This window comes from Equus quagga, chromosome 2 (assembly GCF_021613505.1).
Source record: "Equus quagga isolate Etosha38 chromosome 2, UCLA_HA_Equagga_1.0, whole genome shotgun sequence".
Lineage (NCBI taxonomy): Eukaryota > Metazoa > Chordata > Mammalia > Perissodactyla > Equidae > Equus > Equus quagga.
Window position 1 is genome coordinate 70,254,643 of NC_060268.1, and position 16,978 is coordinate 70,271,620.

Consider the following 16,978-nt stretch of genomic DNA (forward strand, 5'->3'; position numbering starts at 1 on the left):
CTTCTCCCTACTCAGAGCTCGCTGGCACCTGGTTCCCAGCTCTCCTGGGAACTTTATCATGTTATTTTCTGCTGTGTACTACTGAGAAGATCTTCCTCAAGCCCAGAGACTATCTTTTATGTCTTTGTTTCTGGAAGAGAGACTAGCACATCAAGAGTACTTGCTGCTCGGTGATTAGAAAACAAAAGTTGAATGACTTTCTCCAATTTCCATTTAATCTTCATAATAACTCTATGAGGAAACTGAGAAACATCTAGTAAGCAATGATGCCAGCATTATACTAGGAAGCCTCCTAATTACTAAGGCAGTTCTTCTAATTGCTAAGTTTCCTCTGAGGAGCCAACCAGTTCCACAAAGGCTTCCCAAGCACAGTCCCTATCAGGGCACTGTGAGGACAACGACGTGAGTAAGCTCCGGCCCTGCACTCTGAGTCCAGTGAGGGAGAGACAGAAGAAATCCAGATAGTGACAGGGGCTGTAAGGGCTGGAGGGAGGGGTTGATTAGGGAAGATTCCACTATGGAGATGGCATTTGAATCAGTCCTTGAAGAGGGAAAATGTCAGCAGCCTGAGTTGAGGCCATGAGAAGGGAACAGTGCCAGCAAAGACTTCCAGGCAGGAAAGTGTGGAACCCTCAGAAGCTCTGATTCTGGAGACTGAAAGGAACCTCACAAGTTTCACAGTCCAGCTCCCACAACAAGGGGCTCCGTGCCTCCTGAGCAGCTGGAGGGGTGTCAGAGAGACAGAAAGCTCCCTCGCTCTCAGCTGGGACCTGCTCCCTGAGTCAGCCCTTAGGCTCCAGAACTCCCAGTCACTACTCCTCACACATGTTCCAGAGTTCCTCCAACATGCAGGTCACTCTCCTCAGGACAAGCCCCTTTGTCCTGTCCCTTGAACTTTGTGGTGTCCAGAGATAGGATCAGCAAGGTATGTTTGGACCAGATAATGGGAAAACATTGCAACTCAGGACAAGGATCTAGGTGTGCCCTTATTTGTTACTACAGCAGTACCAAAACCAGGTGTGCTTCACTCTAAGAAAATTTTTTAATCAAGATGGCAATTTTTAAATTAATAAATCAGCTAAATAAAGTATACTTATTGCCATACTAAATGCTTCTTTTTATTTTTTATGAAAGGAACACAAATTTATTTCAACAGAATTTCTGTATTTTCCTAAATATTAGGACTTTAGTAAATAAATGGGCAAAGGACCTGAACAATTAGTTCACAGCCAAAGAAACACAATAAAGAAACTTCAAAAATGTCCAACCTTGGGGCCGGCCCCGTGACCAAGTAGTTAAGTTCACTCACTCTGCTTCGGTAGCCCAGGGGGTCGCTGGTTCGGATCCTGGGTGCGGACGTGGCACCACTCATCAAGCCATGCTGAGGCAGCATCCCACATGCCACAACTAGAAGGACCTACAACTAGAATATACAACTATTACTGGGGAGCTTTGGAGAGAAGAAGAAGAGGGAAGAAAAAAAGGTAAGATTGGCAACAGGTGTTAGCTCAGGTGCCAATCTTTAAAAAAAATAAATAGGGCCGGCCCAGTAGCACAGCAGTTAATTTCACGTTTCTCTTCACTGGCATGGGGTTTGCTGGTTTGGATCCCAGGTGGGGACATGGCACCGCTTGGCAAAAGCCATGCTGTGGTAGGCGTCCCACATATAAGGTAGAGGAAGATGGGCAAGGATGTTAGCTCAGGGCCAGTCTTCCTCAGCAAAAAGAGGAAGATTGGCAGCAGATGTTAGCTCAGGGCTAATCTTCCTAAAAAAAGTAAAATTAAATTAAATAAATAAAGCACACTTAAATAGACTAAAAAAAGTGTTTTTATAATAAAGTCCAACTTTAACTATAATCAAATGCATGCAAAAATTTTAAAAATTAGAAACTTTTTTACCCCTTTTTATTAGAAAGTGTTAATAAAATGCTAGTGTCCTATACTAATTTATGGTGAAATTGCTACACTCTAAGTTTTGGCTGGCCTTATACGTTGCCACAATCTTTTTGGAAAACGATTTAGCAATGCGTCTTAAGAGCTACTGTGTTCTTGCTCTTTCACCTAGTAAGTCCATTCCTGAGAATTAATCCTTTCAAAAAAATCCACAAAGACAAAGCCATTAGCACAAAGATATTCGTTATAAGATTATCTATAATTTTTTAAATTAAAACAAAACCAGTTTAGATGATTAACCGAAGAAATGGTTATATAATTTAGGGAAAATGAATTGAATGGGACGCCACACAGCCCTCACAAGCGATCATAATGAAAACTCTTTGTAAGTGTAAGAAAAAAATATCAACATTTAAAATATCTCCTATGCTCTGCTCTCACTTCTTCCTGTATGTGAGCAAAAACTAGCAAGGAACCTGTGCCCTCACACAGTCTTCCTTTACTCAATAAAATCCAACTCCAGTCTTCCAGTTGCTCAGGCCAAAAGACTTGAAGGTCAGCTCTATTTTTCAAAATAAATCCAGAATTGGACTCTTCTCCTCACCTCCACCACTCCCACCCTAGTCCGAGCCAGAGTCATTTCCCGCTTGAACCGATGCAGTAGTCTCCAAACTGACCTCCCTGCTTCACCCTTGCCCACCACCCATTTCCTGCCCTCAGGATCCTGTTGAAAGCATAGGACAAATACCCCTCCTCTGCTCAAACAGCCAGTGAAACCCTAGCTCTCTCCAAGCAAAAGTCAACGGTCTGACAGGGGCCCATAAGGCCCTAAATAGTCTGGTCTTGCTACCGCCTCTCTTTCCTCATCTCCCACCATTGTCCCCTTCACCACTCTTTTCCAGGTACACCTGCCTCCTTGCTGTTTTTCGTCAGGTCACACTTCCTCCCACCTCAGGGCCTTTGCCCTTGCTGTTCCTAAAGCCTGGAATGCTCTTCCAAATGGCTTGCTCCCTCAGCCACTCCTCATCCCCCGCTCCCCACCCCTATCCCTGGCCGCCACCAATCTACTTCATGTCTCTATGTATTTGCCTACACTGGGCATGTCATATAAATGGAGTTATACAATTTGCGCTCTTTTGTGACTGGCTTCTTTCTCTTAGAAATTAAGTAATATTTTCAAGACTTATCCATGTGTGTTGGAAAAACCTCAGTTCTTTTCATCCTGTTTCCTACTGCCACACTCACAACACTTCTGGTCACCAAATGTGTAGAGATTTGTCCCCACCAAGCAATTCTCTGTGACACCAGCAGGGTGTCCTACAATTTAACTCAATTCTGACACTATCTACCTGGAGATAGTGTCAGATCCCACAGGTTAAGCGTTCGGTCCCACTAGACTGTTCCCTCCCACAGTTAAGACAACAATCACAAGTCCAAGTTGTCACCTGCACTTCTGACCAATCGGCTATAAATCTGAGGTTGCCACAACCTCCTCCTCAGGTTCGATTAATATGCTAGAGCAGCTCATAGGACTCAGGGAAACACCTACTTACATTTACCAATTTATTTATCTATTTATTTATTTGAGGAAGATTAGCCCTGAGCTAACATCTGCTGCCAATCCTCTTCTTCTTCTTCTTCTTCTTCTTCTTCTTCTTTTTTTTTTTTTTGCTGAGGAAGACTGGACCTGAGCTAACATCCATGCCCATCTTCCTCCACTTTATATATGGGACGCCTACCACAGCATGGCTTGCCAAGTGGTGCCATGTCCACACCCAGGATCCGAACCAGCGGACCCTGGGCCTCTGAAGCGGAATGTGAGAACTTAATCGCTGCGCCACTGGGCCGGCCCCAACATTTACCAATTTATTAAAGGATGTGATAAAGGATACAGATGAACAACAAGATGAAGAAATACATAGGGTGAGGTCTGGGAGGGTCCCGAGTACAGGAGCTTCTGTTCCTGTGGAGTTGGGGTGTGTCACCCTCCCAGTACATGGATGTGTTCACCAACCTGCAAGCTCTCTGAACCCCACACTTTTGGGATGCTTGTGGAGGCTTCATCCTGTAGGCATGATTGATCATTAAGTCCATTTCCAGCCCTTCTCCCTTCTCAAGAGAATGGGGGGGCAGGGCTGAAAATCCCAAGATCTAATCATGGCTTGTTCTTTCTGGTGACCCTCTCCCATCCAAGAGCCATGCAGGAGCCCACCCAGAGTCACCTCATTAGAACAAAAGACACTCCTATCACCCAGGAAATTACAAGGGCTTCAGGAGCCCTGTGTCAGGAACTGGGATCAAAGGTCAAATATTAGAACAAAAGATGCTCCTAGTGCTCATATCACTTAGGGATTTACAAGGGTTTCAGGAGCCTTGTGTCAGGAACCGAGGGCAGAGACCAATATATATTTCCTATTATCTCATACCATGTCATGGCTTGTATCAGTACTTCATTCCTCATTATTGCCAAATTATATCCCATCGTGTGGATACACCACACTTCACTTATTCATTCATCAGCTGATGGACGTTTCAACTGTTTCGACTTTTTGGCTATTATGAATAATGCTGCTAAGAGCATCCACTTTCCTTTGATTTCTTTTATTGTTCCTGAAATGTTACTTGTGCAATAAAAATTATGTGTTCCAAAACATCCCCATACATTGACCTTCTAATAGCATGTGTGTTGCCTAAAGCACACAAACAACACGCACTATATGGCACGAAAGCCTGGAATTGTTCCCTTCCTGGGGGAGTGAAAAGATGCCTGTCTGCAATAAGACTGGATAAGTCTTCAATCCAGTGATTTCTCCCTTTGTCACACCTCCCAGTTAGAAAACAAGAGCGTGCCCCAGGGCTCGCCACAAAGGCACAACAGAGCCTAGTGGGAAAGAGGTGGGCCTTGGGCAAACTTACTCCTACTTCCTCCACTGCAATGACTTCAGGTCAAAGAAAGTTGCCCTGAATCCTCTTGTTTCCACAGTCAGGTTTTTCTGTGTGGGTCCCTCTGGCAATCACTGCTGATTGCTCTGTCAGGCCAGGTCTGAATCTGTTGGGGCTAGAGATCAAACTTCATCCCCAACCTCAGAGGAGCCCCTGCCCTCTGAGGATCTGGGCAGATACACAAATCACCACAGGAAGAGACACACACTAGTATTGTGAGCCTCTCCCAGGCAGCCCCAGCTGGTCTGTTCATCCCACACGCACGGAGACACTCAGCAATGTTTACTGATCAAACAGATGAACTGATACTCTGACTGCACTTGCCACTCTTCAGTGGCATTTGGAGAGCAATGCAGGCTGCAGAGACAGTGCCCCTGGGCACCTCCACCTGGAAGTTCCAGGGCTCTCCACACTTTCACTGAACTCATCACTCTTCCCTCTAAAGTGCCCTCTCTCCCGTGTTCCTCATCTCAGCAAACCTAAACCAGGGAATCACCCTCAACTCTTCCATCGCTCACTCAAAAAAGATTCTCTGGAGCCAGCCCTGACAGTTTAGTGGTTTAAGTTTGACATGCCTCACTTCAGCAGCCCAAGTTCAGTTCCTGGGTGCAGAACCACACCACTCTCATCTGTCAGTAGCCATGCTATGGCAGTGGCTCACATAGAAGAACCAGAAGAACTTACAACTATATACAACTATGTACTGGGGCTTTGGGGGAGAAAAAGGAGGACAAAAGGAGGAAGATTGGCAACAGATGTTAGCTTAGGGTGAATTGTCCCCTGCAAAAAAAAAAAAGAAGAAGAATCTCTGTGCATCTGCCATATTCTAGGCCTGTGGCTAGGCACAGGGGAGGAAGCAGTAACACAACGGAGGTGAAGTCCCTGCCCTCTTGGACCTTAGAGTGGTTCTCAACACTGCCAGATATGATGCCCCCATTCTTTTCGTTTGTTTGTTTTTGGTAAGAAAGATTGGCCCTGAGCTAACATCTGTTGCCAATCTTCCTCTTTTTGCTTGAAGAAGATTGTCACTGAGCTAACATCTTTGCCAGTCTTCCTCCATTTGTTTTGTATGTGGCATGTTGCCACAGCATGGCTTGATGAGTAGTGTGTAGGTCTGCACCCGGGATCCAAACCCGTGAACCCCGGGCTGCCAAAGCAGAGCACATGAACTTACCCCCTCTTCCACGGGCTGGCCCCAATGCCCCCTTTTTATATCAAATGTTTTTAATATCTTCTTTGCCATCCTGAAATGAAACTCATGGATAATATAACCTACTTATACATGTAATGAAAAAACAAAACCAATATAATATAACTAATATAAAAGAGAAAAAGAGCATTCTAATAAAATATGTGTTTCAATCTGTAAATGCTCTGGCCTAATACGCTAGAAGACATCATGAAGTGGTCACATGTTTGCACCTACTTATAACAAAGAAGTTTGGATTTAAGAGAGGTAAGGTACTATTCATTTATTTTTGATATTTGAAAATAAGAGCTAAAAAAGTAGGTTTTTATATACCATGGATGACGGCGATGGTGACATCAATAAATGCAGACGAATGCAGGTGTGCCATATGGGGACTCGCCATGGTCAAACAAAATCGTCAAACAGTTAGCATACCAGCAGGCGTCGGGGGTGATTTCTCCTTTCTCAATCATGAGTCAAGTTGCCACCACTGACGTGATTTTCCAAAATGGTCATCAATCCTTGCTGAAGCTCTGAACAAAGCAAAGTTCAGTCTTCCTTTGATTTACATAGTAGTTGCATTCCTGGAAAATTCATCATATTTTAAAACCATGCCCTCCAAAATACCAAGTTTATGTGTGAAATAGTTAGTTTCCAAGGTCAGATCACTACAAACAGGTATGTTACCTACAGGAGTATCTGGTGGTACTTCTCAAAGTCCCATGGGACATGGGACATTCTCTGTGGGGCAGAACTGTCCCAGCATTGCAGGACATCCAGCATTCCCAACCCCATCCACTAAAAGGAAGCAGCACCCTCCTGTCACTGCATCCACTGAACACCCCATTCACTTCGAAGTATTCCTTCGGGAACAGGAATTCCATTCAGAACATTGGTCTAGAGGGCCAATATTCAAACAGTTGATCCCAACCTGGTGTAATGCGTGCTGTGATATGGATTCCAGGGTCTGTGGATACTCCAAGCCTGGGGTGCCTCAGGAACTAGGGGAGAGGAGACAGAGTATCCCGGGATTTGAAGCAGGCAGAGATTACTACAAGCAGACAAGACTTAAGGGAGGCCCATTTTTCAGACAGAAAGACGGGAAGAAGGGGTGCTAGGCAGAGGGACAGCATCAGCAAAGGCTGGAGATGGATGATAATCCATGTGGTTAGTGGGGAAATACAAGGGCTAGAGCACAAAGGGCCAGGAAGGAAGAGGCTGGAGGAAGAGGCAGGGAAGGTCCAGATGCTCACACTCCTGTCACAGGAAGCAGTTTGGACTCTGTCCTGGGGAGGTAATGGGGAGCCATCTGACATACTATGTGTTTTACTCATAAGTGCATTATTTTGCTTAATGAACGCTGGGCAAAAGATTTGCTCCCCTGAGGTCCGTTTTGGGAATAATATCTCTGGAGCCAGGCCAGAAGTAAGGCCTAGAAATGCAACCCAGGGGTATTGCTCAAATCAAATTGACTTATCTTCCATTCCCATACACTGCAGGACCTGGCTTTACTTTGTCTATCCAAGTCGACAGATCAAGTTCAGAGAAGCTACATAAACAGTAATAATGCTTCCCTGAAAGCAGATGTGACTCCCAGCCCAGCACTCCTCCTAGAGAAGCCAGCCTGTGGTCTGCAAGGTTAATAGAGTGAACTCTTGAAAGCTCACTCCCACAATCCTTGGGGTAGACAGAGGAACTCATGACCACTTTCAAAGAGACAATGTCCACTCTCAGTGAAGGTACCAGGGCAATAGAGAAAGATCTCAGCAAACCTGAGTCCCCATTCCCACCCCACAGAGGGTTCTGAATATTCTATGATTAATGTGACACCTTATAACACGTTAAATGCTTTACCAAGTAGAAGCTAATATATTGGCAAAAGACCTGTTGAATCCCCCATTCTCTTGAGTTAATCAGAAAGATGCAGGGAAATGAACTAAATCAGAGTCCTCTCTACACAGACTTCCTAACAATCCTCCAAACACAGAAATGAATATGAGATCATTTGGTTCCAGATGTTGAGGAACCCACAGCCAGTCAGCGACACAGATAATTCTGGGAGACAGCTCATGTTACGATGATGGGACTTGGGAGGCGCCAGGGGTTCTTAGACAGATTCCTTTGTTTCTTTTGTGTAAGTCATGACCCCAGGGCCTCTCTAAGCCACAGAAACTCTCAGCTCACTGAGACTCTCCAAGAGGTCTTACTGAACAACGTTTCTGTATGGTTAAGAGTTCCTCTAAGTGATAGTGAAAGTAGCCTGCTCCTAAAAATTGTGGGGATCTACGGCATTTGGGGTGCCATTTTTACCCCATTTTACCCCCATCTCTCTCTCTGATTCTGATGGCTTGGGAGGGACCATAAGATTATTTCACAGCTGCAGAAATTGATGCTGAGAGAGGAACAATGACTTGCCCAAGGTCATAGTGAGCAAGTCAGGATTGGAAACACAAATCCAGGATTACCTTCAATTGCAAGACCACATGTAAATATGTTTATGAAAGTCCCCAGGGCAGTGATCACTCAAACTGTCTCTAAGAAGGAGTCATTCATACAGTCATCAAATGAATGTTCTAGGCTTATCTTGTTCAGTGCTGAAGCCACTAGCCACATGCGGCTATTGAGCACTTGGAAGGTGGCAAGTTCAAATTAAGATGTGCCATGTGGAAAATACACACTGGATTCCAAAAACTTAGTGTGAAGAAAAGAATATAAATTATCACCTTAGTAATTTTTTTATATTGACTACTTGTTGAAATTACAATGTTTTAGATATATCTGGTTAAATAAAAATATTATTAATGTGGCTACTAGAAAGTTTAACATTACATACATGTCTTATATTGTATTTCCATTGGACAGATCTTCTATAGGCATTGAGAATACAGCAGAGCACAGGACAGACAAAAATCTGTGCCCTCCTGGAATTTACCCCTGAGAGGAGACAGATACTAAGTAAACAAACAAGTGAAATATACATGGTATGTTGGGGATGATAAGTGCTTTAGAAAAATGAAGTAGGGAGGAGCGGTTGCCACTTAGAGTGATCAAGAAAGGCTTTGCTCATATTAGCCTTCAGGAAAATGCAAATCAAAACCACTATTAGATACGACTTCACCCACTCTAGGATGGCTGTAATCAAAAAGACAGCTAATAACCAGGATCGGAGAGGATGGAGAAATTGGAACCCTCATACATTGCTGATGGGAATGTAAAATGGTGCAGCCACTTTGGAAAAAAGTTAGGCATTTCCTCGAAAAGTTAAACATAGAGTTACTACATGAACCCAGGAGTTCTTTCCTTAGATATATACCCAAGAGAAATTAAAGCACATGTCCACACAAAAACTCGTACATGAATGCACATAGCAGTCTTACTCCTAATAGCCAAGAAGTGAAACACTCCAAATATCCATTCATTGATGAATGGATAAGTAAGTTGTGGTATATCCACATGACAGAATATTATTCAAACATAAAAAGAATGATGTGCTGAAACATGCTACAACATGGATGAATCTTGAGAACGATACCAACCCTGATATCAGTTTCCCTACATGAAACCCAGCTTAGATGGGGTTAAAATCAAAACACTCTTTCCCTGCTTACTTCCTGGCTTCCTGGCTCCAGAATCCACTATCCTCCATGGAGACAGACATCGCCAAAGACAAGCAACTGGATTTACTATCTCCTTGCTGCAAAGAGATACGGGCTGGTGGGAAAGCTGCTGACCAGCAAAGTCATGGGCTCCCTCCTCTCTGCAAGTAGTCTCAAGACCAACGAGAGGCTGGTGGGAAAGCTCCGACCAGCAAGGCCATATGCTCCCACTCCCCTACCTAAAACTCTCCCTTTTAGCTTTTTGGGGAGTTTGGGATTTCAGCGTTAGCTGCCTTTCTCCTTGCTCAGTGCTGTGCAATAATAAAATTCCTACTTTCTTCCACTATACCTGGTGTCAGAGATTGGCTTGCTGCGCAATGGGTGAGCGAACTCACTTCAGGTTCAGTAACAAAAACACTATGCTAAATGAAAGCAGTCACTAAAGAGCACATATTGTCTATTCCATTTATATGAAATGTCCTGAATAAGTGAATATATAGAAACAGAAAGTAGATTGGCGAGGAGGATTGAGGAGGTTGGGGAGAAATGAGGAGAGACTGCTAATGTGTATGAGGTTTCTTTTTGGGGCGATGAAAAATTTTCTATAATTGATCATGATGAGGGTTGCTCAACTCTGTAAACACACAAAAAAACCACTGATTGTATACTTCAAATGGGTGAATTGTATGGTATATGAATTATATCTCAATAAAACTGTTATATAAAAAAGAAAGGCTTCACTGAGAAAAAATATTTGAGGAGACATTTGAATGAGCTAAGTGGATATTTGGGAGAAGGGGCGTTCCAGACAGAGGGAATAGCAAATGCAAAAGTCCTGAGGAAGAAGTGGGCTTGGCTTTTTCAAGGAACAGGCTAGAGCAGAATGAAGAGAAGAGTAGAAGGAGTTGTGTTAGATGGATGGGCAGCATATTATGTAGGGGGTTATAAGAGCTGATGGTGAATGAGATAAGTCACTAGAGGCTTTGAGCAGAGAGTGACAAGATGTGACCATCAGTTTGGCTGCTGTGACAAGCATAGCCTGTAGACATCACATGCAGAAACAATTAGAAAACTACTATATTGTCTTTAAACATTTCTGTTTAAATAATGTGATGTATATGTGTGTGTTACTGGTTCAAATCCCCTATAACAGGGGTTGGAAATTACAGTGGCCCACTACCTGTTTTTGGACAGCCCACAAACTAAGAGTTGTTTTTGTATTTTTAAATGGTTGATAAAAATCAAAAGAATAATACTTTGTGACACTTGAAAATTATATGAAATTCAAATTGCACTGTCAAAAGTAAAGTTTTATTGGAACACATCCATGCCCATTTGTCTCATATAGCTGCTCTCACAGCAGAGGGGAGTAGATGTAACAGAGACAGTGACTATACGGCCTGCAAAGCCTAAAATATCTCCCAGCTGGCCCTTAACAGAAGAAGTTTGCTGACCCATAGAGCAATGATTATCAAACATTTTGGTTTCAGGGGTATTTTTCACTCTTAAAACCTGTGGACTTGGGGCTGGCCCAAGTGACATAGTGGTTAAGTTCACATGCTCTGCTTTGGCAGCCAGGGTTCACAGGTTCAGATCCCGGGCATGGACCTAGCACCACTTGTCAAGCCCCAGTGTGGCAGCATACCACATAAAGCAAAGGAAGATGGGCACAGATGTTAGCTCAGGGCCAGTCTTCCTCTCACACACACACACACACATACACACACACACAAAAGAACGTATAAAAAAATTGAGGACTCAAATTTTGTTAATAGAAATTATATCTATTAATATTTATCATATTAGAAACTAAACGCACATTATCTCATAGGTATTTTTAAAATATGTATTAAATAATTTTAAAATAACAATAAACCCACTATATGTTAGTTTAATTAACATATTTTTATGAAAAATTATGTCTTTGAAGACAAAAAATATTTAGTGAGAAGAGTGGCATTGTTTTACATGTTTACCGATGTCTTTAAAGCCTGGCTTAATAGAAGACAGCTGGATTCCCAAATCTGCCTCTTCATTCAACCTGTTGCAATACTACACATGTAACTTATGGAAAATTCCATTCTATATTTGTGAGAAAATGAGAGTGAGAAAGCAAATAATGTCTCAGTATTATCATGAAAATACTAATGGTGCTGACCTCACAGACCCTCAGAAAAGGTCCCAGGGACCACAGGGACCACTTTGAGAACTGCTGCCCTGCAGGCAATAGGGACTTAACCCAGGAGCGCACACTCCAGAGACACTTGCCCAGTGCTTCAATTGTATTAATGCCATTCCAGCGGCAGAGGATCCGTTCATTAGCAAAATGAATGCACAAAATAATTGTCCATTGGTCAAACAAGCAGTGTTCCAGGTGTGTGAAGTGCTGTGCAAGGGCCTCTACCCTTGCACAGACAGAGCATAAGAATCTAGTGAGTTCCGATGGTCTCTAGATCTTAGGAGTCCACCTGCTCTCAAGTTCAAGCCACTGAGTGAGGATGCAGTCACCTGATCCCAAACTGAAGGTTGTCCAAATCTTGTTCCTCAAATATTGTTGCTTCTGCCTTGGACTAAATCTTTAAAGAAGGAAACTTGTTGGAACACTCAAAAGGACAGGAATTTGGGCCTTCACTGAACTTACAGAGCAGATTATATAACAGTTGAGGACCTACTGGCTAATAAATGATGGTCCATGGAGTAGAATTCAGTCTGAGACTTGCCCACTTGCCTCAATATCCTTATGAGCAAGGTTTGCTCATCTACTGCTCATTACTGGAGATTACTGAGATCTACAGCAAAATTGAACCAAGCTGTGAATGAATCGGCTTAGTCATTTCATGGTAGATACTACAACAACAATCCAGGAGAGATGTGAGGGGGGCCTTGGACCACAGTGATAGTGATCGAATGCTACACAGTGGTTGGATTCTAGATATAAGGGGCTGTGCTGATGGGCTGAGTGTGAGGTGTGAGGAGAAGAGGGGAATCAAGGAAGGCTTTGAGGATGTTAACGGCACCTGAAAGGACAGACATGGCAGGCTGCAGGAGAAGCAGTTTTGTGGAGGAGACTGACCCCTCCTCCCTCAACAACAGGACAGTCACCATCAGGTTGGGGTCTCATTCTAGGCCATCTAGGAACTTCTCACATCCAGAATAGCTTCTGGGAGAGGGTCTAGAACTGGCCAAAAGGGGTCGTTCAGGAAGGGAGAGAGTGGGTTCACTGTGCTCTGTACTAAAGGGCCTGGTCACTCAGTTCTCCAGTAGGAAAATCTTTTCCAGGTCAGAATATTTGGCGAGTTACTTGATTCAGTGTGTGGACAGGTCCAGGAAAATGTATTCTTTCAAAGAATGATGATTCAATATTTATTAAAACCTTGTCCTAGACCCTGGGGATGGAGCCAAATGAGATGTGGTGCCAGTCCTCCTAAATGTTAGTATTTGAGAGGAAATAAATCTCTCTTCAAAGAAGACAGCCCCAGGCTGTATATTCATTAACCCATCAAATATTCACTAAGAATCTATGTTTAGGGGCAGGCCCCTTGGCCAAGTGGTTCAGTGGCCCAGGCTTTTGCCAGTTCAGATCCTGGGTGCGGACATGGCACCGCTCATCAAGCCACGTTGAGGTGGCGTCCCATATAGCACAACTGGAGGGAACTACAACTAGAACATACAACTATGTACTGGGGGGCTTTGGGGAGAAAAAGAGAAAACAAAAAGAATCTATGTGCAAAATGCTGGAGATACAGGAAAATTACCAGACAAGCTGTTCAGTGGTAGGATATAGGTCAGTTGCGGGGTCGGGGGGGCGGTGAGAGAGACAGAGAAAGAGACTGAGTGAGGCAGACCTAGTATATAAATATACATGGCAGCTATGTCGAAGGAGAGGCCGAGATGTCAAGTACTCTGTGAGAAAATATAAGACTTCAGGGAGGAATGAGGTTTGAACTGCCCCTAAGACAGATAAGACTCAGATGAGGCTAGATAGTTGCAGGACATTTCAGAAGGGGCCTTGAAGCTGATACAAATTAGAGATGGGACAGCAAAGGATTTGAGTGGAGCTCTGGCGAGTGGCTCACTGGGCCTACCGGTCTGCTAGAAGGTAGGGTTACTTTAGGAGATGTTCCTGCCCAGGCCTTGGGCCCAGGGCACTCCATCTCTGCCATCAAGATCAACTTAGACTCTAAGTCTTAGAAGAACAACTTGCAGATCAATGATATTTCATCACAAAGAACAGCAACTAGTCAAGGAGGAAGGACTGCGGAAAGAAGGAAAGAAACGAATGTTTGATTGTATCTACTGAGACCCTTCACCTCCTGTCGTGTTTACTCTTTGGGCATTTTGTAGTATTTATTCCTCCTATTTTCCCTACAAGTTTATTGTGTCAGTCAGAAATGAAACTAACATTTAATGAGTACTTGCAAAATGCCTGGCATCACCATGACACCCCTAACTATCCCTTGTCACTACCTTCTCTTGTTTTATCTGACTAGGAGTTGGCCCCCTTTAAACAGTGGTAACCACATGTTCCCTTGCCCTAGACAGAGTGATCAAGAAAGTCAGGACCCAGATTAAAATCCACCCATTACCAGCTGTGTGACCTGGGGCAAGTCACCTTCTCTGAGGCTGTTTCTTCATCTGTGAAACGGGATAATAATACCAAGCTCTATAGACTGAAGAGGCATTCATGGAATAATCATATTCAGTAAATGATAAAGCATCCAGCACAACCCCGGGCACAGAGTAGGTCATCAATGTCTTTCTTCTCCCTCTGTCCACCATCCCTTCAAAAAAACACACACATTGTCTTTCTCAGGAACCACACCCAACATCTGAGAGCAGCAGAAGCACATGATTTAGAATCAGAGAATGAGGTTAGAGCCTTCTTTTCTCCTTCCTAGCTGCGTGGCATTGGGCAAGTCCCTTTGGCTCTCTGAGCCCAGAGTTTCTCCTCTGTAACATGAGAATTGTTTCCCTTCACCCTCCTCACAACATTATTGTAATAGTTCAAGTGAGAGGGCCTTATTTAAGGCGATGGCAATAGCGATCAACAAGGATTTATTAAGGGAATCTTCTAGTCAGGTTGGTTGCTTCTATTTATCACCTGTAAAAGGAGGGACCTCCCAGAACCAAAAACACAGTCTTCTTTGTAGAGGTTCTGGCTTTTTTACCCGGAACACCTGGTATGCAAATGAACAGCATGTTAGCTGTGGTAACAGAATGTACCCGAGCAGGATCTGAACACACACAATTCTGGCCTGTTTGTGGGCAAGGTGGAATCTAGGGTGGGAAGAAGAACTTTTGTAGTAGTCATTGCATGGTTCGGAGAGGGTTTCAGGTTCCCAACTCTAACATGGGAGAAAGGGGAAGTATAGATGGAGAGAATCTTATCAAGGCCTGTCTTTGTTCTAAGACTCCACATTCTCTGAAATCCCACATATCCTGCCTTCTTTCCCAAGGTTGAGGCCCCTATCACATGTGTCCAATACAAACAAAGGCTGATGATGTGGCCTCTGAAGGCTGGTCAACAATCCCCTGGGGCTCTGAGTTTCTTCTTGCCCGTCTGGTAACAACTCATTATGCCTCTGATGACTCTCACGATATCAACAGGGGGGCTTGTCTGCTTAGCTGATGGCTGCTATTCTCACTGACAGGTGGCAGAATAAAGTTGGAAAACCCCAACCAGGAACCTCAGGTATAAAAGGAAAATGTGAAAACATCAAGGATCATCTGCCAAACTTGGACCCCTGCTCCTACTGGAACCCCCAACCTTCAGCCTAAGCAATGATTCTCTAAGTGTGGTCCCGGGACCAGCAACATCATCATCATCATTTGAGAACTTGGTAGATGCCCACACTTTTGGTCCCCAGACCTACTAAATCAGAAACTCTGGGGGCGGAGCCTCCCAAGCGATTCTGACGCATTAAAGAAACAAATTTTGTCTCCTTCATCAAAATCCAAGTGTGGAAGAGTGGGCTGAGCCAGCCCCTGAGTCCAGGCCAAGTTCTGCCAGTTCCCAGCTGTGGGACTCTGGGCAAGTTACTGAAACTGTTTCCTCACCTGTAAAATGGAGATAATACCTATAGAACCAGTTATCCTGGGGTTAGAAATAACACATGTACCACCTGGACCCCTAAAAAGTACTTAGCAGTTGCTCCATTTGCTGCTGGTTGGATGGCATTTGTTTAAAAGCCCCAGAAAACATCCTGGCCTTTGTCCCAGTATATCTCTGGACACAGTAAATCCTTTCAATGTGCTCAAGTCTCACTGTTAGTACCTACAAACATAGGTTCCCTAACTGCCACACAAGAGGAGCCAAACAACAACTGGAACCCCAGGCTTCTGGAAGGAAAGGGTTTTTATTTCCGATGATATCAGCTGGGAGACGAGAGTGAGCCCTCAAATTCCTCTCCTTTCCTCTGGTCTCCTCAAAAGAGGGGAGGCCAGGGGTTCTAAAGGTTTGCAAGGAATGTGGCTGTTTGTAGATGGCAGGGGGGAGTCAGTGGCCTTGCCGGTGGGAGCTTTCCAGCCAGCCTGCATTCCACCTTGGGACACCGCTTGCAGGGAGGAGGAGGAGATAATAAGGAATTCAGGTGGCTGTCCTTGACCCTGTCTGTCTCCAAGGCATCTTAGTGGATTCCGGAGCCAGGGAGCCAGAGAGTAAGTAGGGAAAGAGTGCTTTGGTTTTAACCCCATATATGCTGCCTTTAACGTAGGGGAACTGATAGCAGGGCGGGCATCATCACGTTTGTATCCGGGGACTCAAAGAAAGGTAAGCAAATCCCGTCCTCCTCCCTAAGGGACCCGGAGGGCCTGAGACGCCCTGCCCCGGCCGCAGTCAAAGACCAGAATGGCTTCCCTGGGCCTGGCCTGAGAGGGGCCTCAAAGGTCAGCTGGACTGACCCCCTTCTTTTCCGCGGAAAGCTGGGGTCCAGAAGGGCGTGGCCAAGGTCGTGCAGCAACAGGTGGCAGAACTGGGCCCCGGCTGGATCCCCACACTCACAGTCCAGGGGTCTCCCCTTGCTCCTCGCTGACGCCCCTGCCCCAGGCCACGGGGCTCCAGGATCACTGCACTCGCTCCCACGGCACCCCTCGAATGGATGTGCCCAGGCCCTGCACCCTCACGCCCGCGCGACGTGGGTTCCCGCCGGCCGGAAGTCCCAGGTCAGCGCCGCCGACGCTGGCGCGGGCACCCGGCAAGCCGGGCAGCGCCTCACGCGGCCAGGTCGCCCCCTGGCGGGCCCGGGACGCCGTGCAGCCGGGGAGCGGGGTGCCCACCCTCTTCCCGCCGTGGGGCGGAGTCGCCGCCGCTCGCGGTCCCGCTCCCCGCCTCCCAGGCCCCTGCCCCGCCTCCTCCGGG

At 45.1% G+C, this 16,978-nt stretch overlaps 1 long non-coding RNA gene across 1 annotated transcript; it reads right to left on the minus strand.

Moving 5' to 3' along the window:
- Positions 1–1,384: 1,384 nt before the first annotated feature.
- Positions 1,385–16,920, minus strand: LOC124235627 (uncharacterized). Its single transcript, XR_006887532.1, has 4 exons — positions 16,622–16,920; positions 14,234–14,402; positions 6,359–6,609; positions 1,385–1,423 (listed from the first exon to the last, which is right to left on the minus strand). It is a non-coding gene; the product is annotated as an uncharacterized LOC124235627 (long non-coding RNA).
- Positions 16,921–16,978: the final 58 nt, after the last annotated feature.